We start from the raw sequence: 9,846 nt of genomic DNA on the forward strand, positions 1-9,846 counted from the left end.
ATTCAAATACAGATGTCGGATAATAATCTTTCTTATTTCCCATCCAACTAAAAGGATGAGTATTACTGTCACAGGATAGTGTTTCTCTCTCTTTCTCTCTCCCCCAAACACTTGCTGTCCATGGTACTGCATTAGCATTTCCTTGGTTTTAGGATTTTATTTTACTCTACTTTTAATTTTATTGCTGATTGTTTTGCTCTTATCTCGAACCCACTACTACTGTGTGTGTGTGTGTGTGTGTGCGTGTGTGTGTGTGTGTGTGTGTGTGTGTGTGTGTGTGTGTGTGCACCTGGTATTCATCACGTCCTGGGGACCAAATGTCCCCACAAGGATAGTAATACCAGTAAATCTTAATCTTGTGGGGACATTTTTTGGTCCCCATGAGGAAACAAGCTTATAAATCATACAGCATAAAGTTTTTTGAAAATCTAAAAATGCAGCATGTTTCCTGTGAGGGCTAAGTTTAGGTGTAGGGTTGGTGTAGGGCAATAGCACATACAGACTGTACAGTATAAAAACCATTACGCCTATGGGATGTCCCCATAAAACATGGAAACCCAACATGTGTGTGTGTGTGTGTGTGTGTGTGTGTGTGTGTGTGTGTGTGTGTGTGTGTGTGTGTGAATAATATAATTTTTGTGGTCGTGTTTATCTCCCATCCTCCAGGGGAATTGAGATACTGGCACGTTAAAGAATTCACTGACCTGGTTGAACATTGCAGTTCGATATTTGCAGTTTGAATTAAGATTTATTTCAGCGCATTGGTTTAAGGTTTAAATGATATCTTCTTTAGAAATGGATTTGAGTTAATAATTTAGGCGACGTCGTCTTCTGTTTCACAATGTCTCCAAATATTTTCAAGCGTTTTATTAAACTTGTGTATTCTGTTCATTTGCTGCTTGCAGGTAATGAACTGTTAATAAATGATTGTCCACGACAAATATAAACACTTGTTTCGTTCATAGATCATCTGGTTTGAGGGTCAAACGCCTGACTGTAAAAACTAATTGTTATTATCATTATGCAACTTAAGCGAATTGTATACAATCTGCTGGAACAGATTTGAACCTGCCACTGAAAGATTTTGAGAAAAGTGAGGATGGTAGTCATGGAGCACAAATTCACATATCTCATGCGTTAATAAAATGTTGGCTATCTATTTGTAAAATTTACCGCAGGATCCAATGTATATTGATACAATGCTGTATCATGCATTCAGAGTTGTTTGCACTGTTAAAGATTTGGAAAAACAATTTGGACATATGACAGAGTATTTCTGTGACCAGGTTCCTACAAGTGTCGGAGAGGTTTTTTTTTTTTGTTTGTTTGTTTGTTTTTATTTATTTATTGGAAGAACGCGCCCGTGCACGCATGGACCAGAGCTACAGCAAAAGCGCGCCCATCAACGCGCTTCATCCGGCTGCACTGCACGGGACTCGCTCGGCAAGAATGTCTCTAAATAACTGTGTTTTTGGCTGTGAGGGAAACATAACATTGTTCAGCTTCCCGAAGAACCCAGCGTTACGTAAACGGTGGATGCAGTTTGTTTTTTCGGGGCAGCAATGGAGTTTCTCAAGTGTTTGTTGACGAACGTTTTATAAACAAGGCCCAGTTCGACGCTGGGTTTGCACATCGTTTGATACTGAAAGATGGAGCAGTCCCAGCTATAAAAGATCCCGGTCGTGATTCAGAGTTACAGACGGTAAGTGAAACGGCATCAAATGTCTCTGTTTTGTTGGCGATGGCGCTCAAGTGCTCGTCACTCTTTAGCTCCGCCCACACGGCGCGCTTTCAGGAGCTCGGCTTTTTTCGGAGAGAATCGTAAAGCTGTATCTTTCTTTTATAAATATGATAAAACTAAAGACTTTTTGGAGATATGAAGGATGCAGTGCTACACTATAGGTACTCAAGATTAACATGCGATTGGGTGAAACTGTGTGTGTTATGCCCCCTTTAAGTTTGTTGCTTTTCTCTCATGTTCTTAATTCATTTTTTTTTTTATCTTCACTTCACTGAATTAGACATTTTAGTATAGGGTGGCATATTTCTATATTGTCTTTATGATGCTGTAGATGGTGTTGTCTGTTGCTGTTGAGGTTTTTTTTTTTATGCCCTATGTAGGCCTGCGTATATAGTCGTGTTCATTTTATTTATTATTATTGTTATTATTATTAAGTAAAGAGTGTAAAGACCATCGACTCTACCGTGCGACTCCACCGGGCAGGGACACCGGCAAGGGATAGTAGTAGCTTTTTATTTAATTTTTTCATTGATATGTTTATTATTGAAATGTTGTTGTTATATGCATGTGTTAATTTTATTTAATTTCTTTATTTTCTTAAATATGTGGGTAGATAGTATTTATAGAGTTGTAACTTTTTAGTTTTAGTTACTTTTTCTTATTTGTAAGTCGCTTTGGACAAAAGCGTCTGCTAAATGACAAAAGTAAAAAAGTAAAGAGTGTAAAGACCATCGACTCTACCGTGCGACTCCACCGGGCAGGGACACCGGCAAGGGATAGTAGTAGCTTTTTATTTAATTTTTTCATTGATATGTTTATTATTGAAATGTTGTTGTTATATGCATGTGTTAATTTTATTTAATTTCTTTATTTTCTTAAATATGTGGGTAGATAGTATTTATAGAGTTGTAACTTTTTAGTTTTAGTTACTTTTTCTTATTTGTAAGTCGCTTTGGACAAAAGCGTCTGCTAAATGACAAAAGTAAAGTAAGTAAAGTAAATATAGGCCCAGAAAACTGGACTTATTTTTTCACATTCTACGTAAATATTTGGTTGTGACAGGCCAAGTTATTTAATGTGCACGATAAATGTTAAATCCAAGTTTAGACATTTAATATCAGACCTATGAATTTTTTTGCAGTTTCAAAATTGAACTCTTAGTGTCGCTGTTCACCAGTGCAAACGTTGACCTTCATATTAATGTTTCTCCCCACCCTGTTCCTGATATCATATACAGGACTGACATCTCAGCTCGCTTTAGGAAGTCGTCGATGGTGAGCGGTGCCTCATCTATAATTCTCTTGTATCGACCACGAATTAGATTCAGTCGTTTCAATTCTAAATACACGTGGATAACGTGGTTACTTTTGTCTTCGTTTCCGCGTAGATATCTAAACCTTCTGTGTTATTGCTGAAATGGTTGGATTTTTCTTTGTTGTGCTGATGGCGCACACCGCTTATGGAGACGTGAGCTATTCTTTACCGGAGGAGATGAAACGCGGATCTGTGATTGGAAATATAGCAAAGGATCTCGGGCTCGATGTGAACAGACTATCAAGTCGAGAGGCACGAATTGATAATGGAGATAACCGACAACGATTCAGTGACATTAATCTGAATACTGGAGAACTGACCGTAGCGGAGAGAATCGACAGAGAGGAGATTTGTGGGAAGAAAGCATCATGTGTTATTAAACAAGAGTTCGTGCTGGAAAATCCTTTAGAACTGCATCGCTTTATTCTCACTGTTGAGGACATAAATGATAATTCACCACAATTCAAACAAAGTGTAATAAAATTTGAAATACAGGAGTCAGCGGTAAAAGGATCTCGTTATTTATTAGATGAGGCTCACGATGCGGATATTGGTATGAATTCAGTGCAGTCATATACACTTCAAAACAATGAGCATTTTGTTCTTAATGTACTAACTCGTGCAAATGGAAGAAAATATGGTGAACTCGTGCTGAATAAAGAGCTGGATCGTGAGCAGCAGAAAGAGCTGACATTAATTCTGACTGCGGTAGACGGCGGGACTCCACCGAGATCAGGTACTGTAGCCATACACGTCACGGTGCTGGATGCTAATGATAATGCTCCAGTCTTTAGTCAGGACAGCTATAAAGTCAGTCTGCCTGAAAATTCTCCTCTAGATACTGTAGTGGTGACAGTGAGCGCTACTGATGCTGACGAGGGACAAAACGGAGAAGTGACTTATGAATTCGGTCATTTATCAGAACGCCTCATGGACACATTTTCTCTCGATTCGTTGTCTGGAGAGATTAAATTGAAAGGTTTCATTGATTATGAGGAAGCGAGTTCAATTGAACTGCCAGTTCAAGCCAAAGATGGTCAAGGGTTGGCCAGTCATTGTTCTGTATTAATCGATGTTATTGACGTCAATGATAACGCCCCTAGGATAATGAGTAAATCTCTTAAAATCTCCATTCCTGAGAACGCGTTACCCGGTACAGAGGTTGGCATCATTAATGTGCAGGACAGAGACTCTGAGAATAACGGACAGGTGCGCTGCTCCATTCAGCAAAACGTCCCATTTAAACTCGTACCTTCAATCAAAAATTACTATTCTCTGGTGACCACAGGTGAATTAGACCGCGAGCTGCTCTCTGATTATAATATTACAATTACTGCTACTGATGAGGGCTCTCCGCCTTTATCTTCCACTAAGAATATTCACCTGACTGTAGCTGACGTGAATGATAATCCACCTGTATTTCAGGAGCAGAGTTACAGAGCTCATGTGCAAGAAAATAACAAACCGGGCTCCTCTATTTGTTCAGTATCAGCTACAGACCCGGACTGGAGACAGAATGGCACTGTAGTTTATTCTCTGCTGTCCTCTGATGTCAATGGCGCACCGGTGTCCTCCTTTCTATCCATTAACGGAGACACCGGGGTCATTCATGCCGTGAGGTCGTTTGATTACGAACAGTTGAAAAGTTTAAAAGTGCTCGTGTTAGCCAGAGACAACGGTTCTCCTCCTCTGAGCAGTAACGTGACCGTGAGTGTCTTCATAACGGATGAGAATGACAACTCCCCGCAGATATTATACCCCTCTCCGGAAGGAAACTCCTTCATGACCGAGATGGTACCCAAAGCTGCGCAGGCGCGCTCCCTGGTCTCCAAGGTGATCGCTGTGGACTCTGATTCTGGCCAGAACGCGTGGCTCTCGTATCACATTATTAAAGCGACAGATCCGGGACTTTTCACTATCGGTGTCCACAGCGGAGAGATCAGGACGCAGCGGGACATTTCTGAATCTGACAGCATGAAACAGAACCTCATTGTGTCCGTGAGAGATAACGGACAGCCCTCTCTCTCAGCCACGTGCGCATTGTATTTACTTATATCAGATAACTTGGCTGAAGTTCCAGAACTGAAAGACATGTCTCGAGACGAGAGCAGCTCCAAACTGACGTTTTATTTGATCATCGCGCTGGTGTCTGTTTCCACTTTCTTCCTGACCTTCATCATCATCATCCTGGCCGTGAGGTTTTGTCGCAGGAGAAAGCCCAGACTGTTGTTTGATGGAGCTGTAGCCATTCCCAGCGCGTATCTCCCTCCAAATTACGCGGAGGTGGAGGGCGCGGGAACTCTCCGCAGCACTTACAATTATGACGCATACCTGACCACGGGCTCGCGCACTAGTGACTTCAAGTTCGTCAGATCTTATAATGAGGGCACACTGACCGCTGACCTGACTCTGAAAAAGACTCAATCTGCTGTGGATGATCTTGAAGGACTTGATGCGGAAGTGAACAATACGTTTCAGGTAGGACAAGCAAACAAACAAATAAATATGGAGTTTACATATTGCTTTCATTCGCAAAAGGCTCTTTTGGTGAAAAGATTGTAGTCTTATACAGGCAAATTTTTCTAGAATGTAATCACTTACAAGGTCACTTACAGTTTTTCTCAATCGCTTTGGCTCAATTCTTGAATGAGGTGTTTTTATTGTTTTTAATGTAATTATATTTTTCTCACAACAAGAAGTTCAGATGTCTGAACAATTATAATTTTGTTCACATCAGATTTGAACTTAAAAAAAAAAACAAAAAAAAACTTTTGGCAATTTTTTTTTAATTTTTGGAAACTTTTGGAAAGTTTCCGGAAATTTACCAGAATTTTTCCTCCCCTTCGCAGCCCTACTTGCCATTGTAATGGAATCACAATCTTGCCAATCAACCGAGTTCGAGAGCATTTAAATGGAGTTTTTCCAGGCCAATCACAACCACTTTTGAACAAGGAGGAGCGTCACAACCCTAAACCGCAGCAGCAACAGCAATTCTGTATAAATACATTTAGATGTGATTTATGTAAACTGTAAATTCATAGTTGATTCTTATGGAAGAGCAATAGGAAGATATGTAAGAATGTGAGGTGTTGGTGGTGGTGTTGGGGGAAGACCATGTGTACAATTATGAAGCAATGGTGAATATTCAGTTTACATGTAACTAATTTCTACGAAAATATATTTTCTATATACATAAAAATTTTAATTTTCTTTGAGTACTACAGTATTAACTTTCCCCAATTTTTACCTACTGTCCAAATATGAATCTAAAATGCTCGATGTGATGCATTTAAACAATTTGACCAATGTGGCACATGACCATTTAAAAAAAAATATATATATATATATATATTTTGTAGCATTGGTCAAATCACTGACACAATAACTAGGTTTTGATGTATGAATTAAATGGTTTGGGTGAGTTACATTTTTCAGACATACAAAATGTTCCAGCAAACAGTTGTGACAGTTGTTCTTACAGTTTAAAGAATCTTAAGACTGTATCGAAAAATGAGACAAAGGGATTGAGAAAATCTGTAATGTGTTTTAATTAGGGTTTCAAAAATGAGAATTATCATAGACATTACGTGGTCCAAGATAAACTCAAATAATGTGATCCCACGCAATGTCGATCAATGATGACGTCGCAGTCTCCTTCTTTTTTTTTGCCTCTTTTCTGCATAATGTTTCGTTGACTTTTTTTTTTTATTCGCTATTTTTAAACACCAGCTCTTGTTTTTGTTTGTTTTGTTTGGATCCAAATATAATAAGTTATGTTTGTGTTCGTATGGTTTTGATGGGCTTGATGTGGACACGAGTGCTTCTTTTCAAGTAGAATTAAAGTGTTTGTGTTTAAATATTTGTTCTGAACATACATATTAAATGAAAAATAAGTATATATAATCGTCTCTAGCTAATATATTAGATTCAGAAAGCTTAAAGTTGTTTGATCTTTTAAAGAAAACAATGTGATGTCTCTTTGTCTTATTGTTCTTGTATACTAGTTTTCCTTTTGGTGACATCAGCATGTCTCTTTATATGATTCTGGGGTTTGTATCCGAATGTGACGAATTTCTGGTATTTCTATGTAGCGCAGTGATTTTCTCATCGACGTCTTCATGGTAAACTTTTTAAAAGCAATTTCGCATATTAGCATCTATTCGAACGCCCTTGTAGTCTGATTAGACGTGTCAACAGTGCAGGTTTTCCTGTTGCTGTCCATGGTGCTGCAGTCAGTTTCTTTTGGTATATGGGTTTTATTCTTAAATGATGTAGCTCCTATATCTCTATCTAACCCCTTTTATTTATTGTATTTATTTATTTTGTAAATATTGTGGCTGTGCTTATCTTCCACTAATCAGGGAAATTCGGTGCTGGTTTATGTTTGGTACATAATCTTAACTGTATTACCGAAACTTTAATCCTGTCTACGCAGTTTCGTCTTTTGGCTCATAGTGTCGCTGTTCACCTGCAAAACAATGTGTGTGCAGCGCTCTCCACCCTATTCGTGATGTCATACACAGCGCTACAAGCTCATCTCTTCGCACAAAATCGTCGACATTGACTGATTCCTGATATACTATCTATCTTTCTAAACAAGGTTTTATGTTTGTATGTTGGGTCGTATGTTAATTATTGCATTGCTGGTTTAAATTTTTTGCTTAATTTCTGAAGCATTTTAAAGGTTCTGTGTTACTGCTGAGATGTTTGGTCTTTTGTTCTTCGTGCTGATGGCGCACATCGCTTATGGAGACGTGAGCTATTCTTTTCCGGAGGAGATGAAACGCGGATCTGTGATTGGAAATATAGCCAAGGATCTCGGGCTCGATGTGAACAGACTGTCATCTCGTAAAGCTCGAATTGATACTGAAGGTAACAGAAAACGATACTGTGACATTAATCTGAATACTGGAGAACTGACCGTAGTGGAGAGAATCGACAGAGAGGAGATTTGTGGAAAGAAAGCATCATGTGTTATTAAACAAGAGCTCGTGCTGGAAAATCCTTTAGAACTGCATCGCTTTATTCTCACTGTTGAGGACATAAATGATAATTCACCACAGTTCAAACAAAGTGTAATAAAATTTGAAATACGGGAGTCAGCAGTAAAAGGATCTCGTTATTTATTAGATGAGGCTCACGATGCGGATATTGGTATGAATTCAGTGCAATCATATACACTTCAAAACAATGAGCATTTTATTCTGAGTGTCCTTACGGAAGCAAATGGAGGAAAATATGAAGAGTTGGTTATTGATAGAGAGTTGGATCGTGAGCAACAAAAACAACTAACATTAATTCTGACTGCGGTAGACGGCGGGACTCCACCGAGATCAGGTACTGTAGCCATACACGTCACTGTGCTGGATGCTAATGATAATGCTCCAGTCTTTAGTCAGGCCGTCTATAAAGTCAGTCTGCCTGAAAATTCTCCTCTAGATACTGTAGTGGTGACAGTGAGCGCTACTGATGCTGACGAGGGACAAAACGGAGATGTGACCTATGAGTTTGGTCATGTATCTGAAAGTCATCTGGAAATGTTTTTGCTTGATGCAGTGTCTGGTGAAATTAAACTGAGACGGTTCTTTGATTATGAGGAAGAGAGTTCAATTGAGTTGCCCATTCAAGCTAAAGATGGTCAGGGGCTAGCAGGTCGATGCACTGTATTAATAGATGTTGTTGATGTCAATGATAACGCCCCTATAATAATAATTAATTCCCTTAACAGCCCTGTTCCCGAGAATGCATTACCCCGTACAGAGGTTGGCATTATTAATGTGCAGGATAGAGACTCTGAGAATAACGGACAGGTGCGCTGCTCCATTCAGCAAAACGTCCCATTTAAACTCGTACCTTCAATAAAAAATTACTATTCTCTGGTGACCACAGGTGAATTAGACCGCGAGCTGATCTCTGATTATAATATTACAATTACTGCTACTGATGAGGGCTCTCCGCCTTTATCTTCCACTAAGAATATTTACCTGACTGTAGCTGACGTGAATGATAATCCACCTGTATTTCAGGAGCAGAGTTACAGAGCTCGTGTCCAAGAAAATAACAAACCAGGCTCCTCTATTTGTTCAGTATCAGCTACAGACCCGGACTGGAGACAGAATGGCACTGTAGTTTATTCTCTGTTGTCCTCTGATGTCAATGGCGCACCGGTGTCCTCCTTTCTATCCATTAACGGAGACACCGGGGTCATTCATGCAGTGAGGTCGTTTGATTACGAACAGTTGAAAAGTTTCAAAGTGCTCGTGTTAGCCAGAGACAACGGGTCTCCTCCTCTGAGCAGTAACGTGACCCTGAGTGTCTTCATAACGGATGAGAATGACAACTCCCCTCAGATATTATACCCCTCTCTGGAAGGAAACTCCTTCATGACCGAGATGGTACCCAAAGCTGCGCAGGCGCGCTCCCTGGTCTCCAAGGTGATCGCCGTGGACGCGGATTCTGGCCAGAACGCGTGGCTCTCGTATCACATTATTAAAGCTACAGATCCGGGACTTTTCACTATCGGTGTCCACAGCGGAGAGATCAGGACGCAGCGAGACGTTTCTGAATCTGACAACATGAAACAGAACCTCATTGTGTCTGTGAGAGATAACGGACAGTCCCCTCTATCAGCCACGTGCGCATTGTATTTACTTATATCAGATAACTTGGCTGAAGTTCCAGAACTGAAAGACATGTCTCGAGACGAGAGCAGCTCCAAACTGACGTTTTATTTGATCATCGCGCTGGTGTCTGTTTCCACTTTCTTCCTGACCTTCATCATCATCATCCTG

General features: G+C 39.9%; 1 protein-coding gene across 1 annotated transcript in view; it reads left to right on the forward strand.

Moving 5' to 3' along the window:
- The window catches only part of LOC306852915 (protocadherin Fat 4-like), a gene marked incomplete at its 3' end in the record, with an annotated part of 273,486 nt that overhangs the window by 243,461 nt on the left and 20,179 nt on the right, over positions 1 to 9,846 (forward strand). The window lies entirely within an intron of this gene.

This window comes from Barbus barbus (assembly GCF_936440315.1).
Source record: "Barbus barbus genome assembly, chromosome: 33".
Taxonomy (NCBI): Eukaryota; Metazoa; Chordata; class Actinopteri; order Cypriniformes; family Cyprinidae; genus Barbus; species Barbus barbus.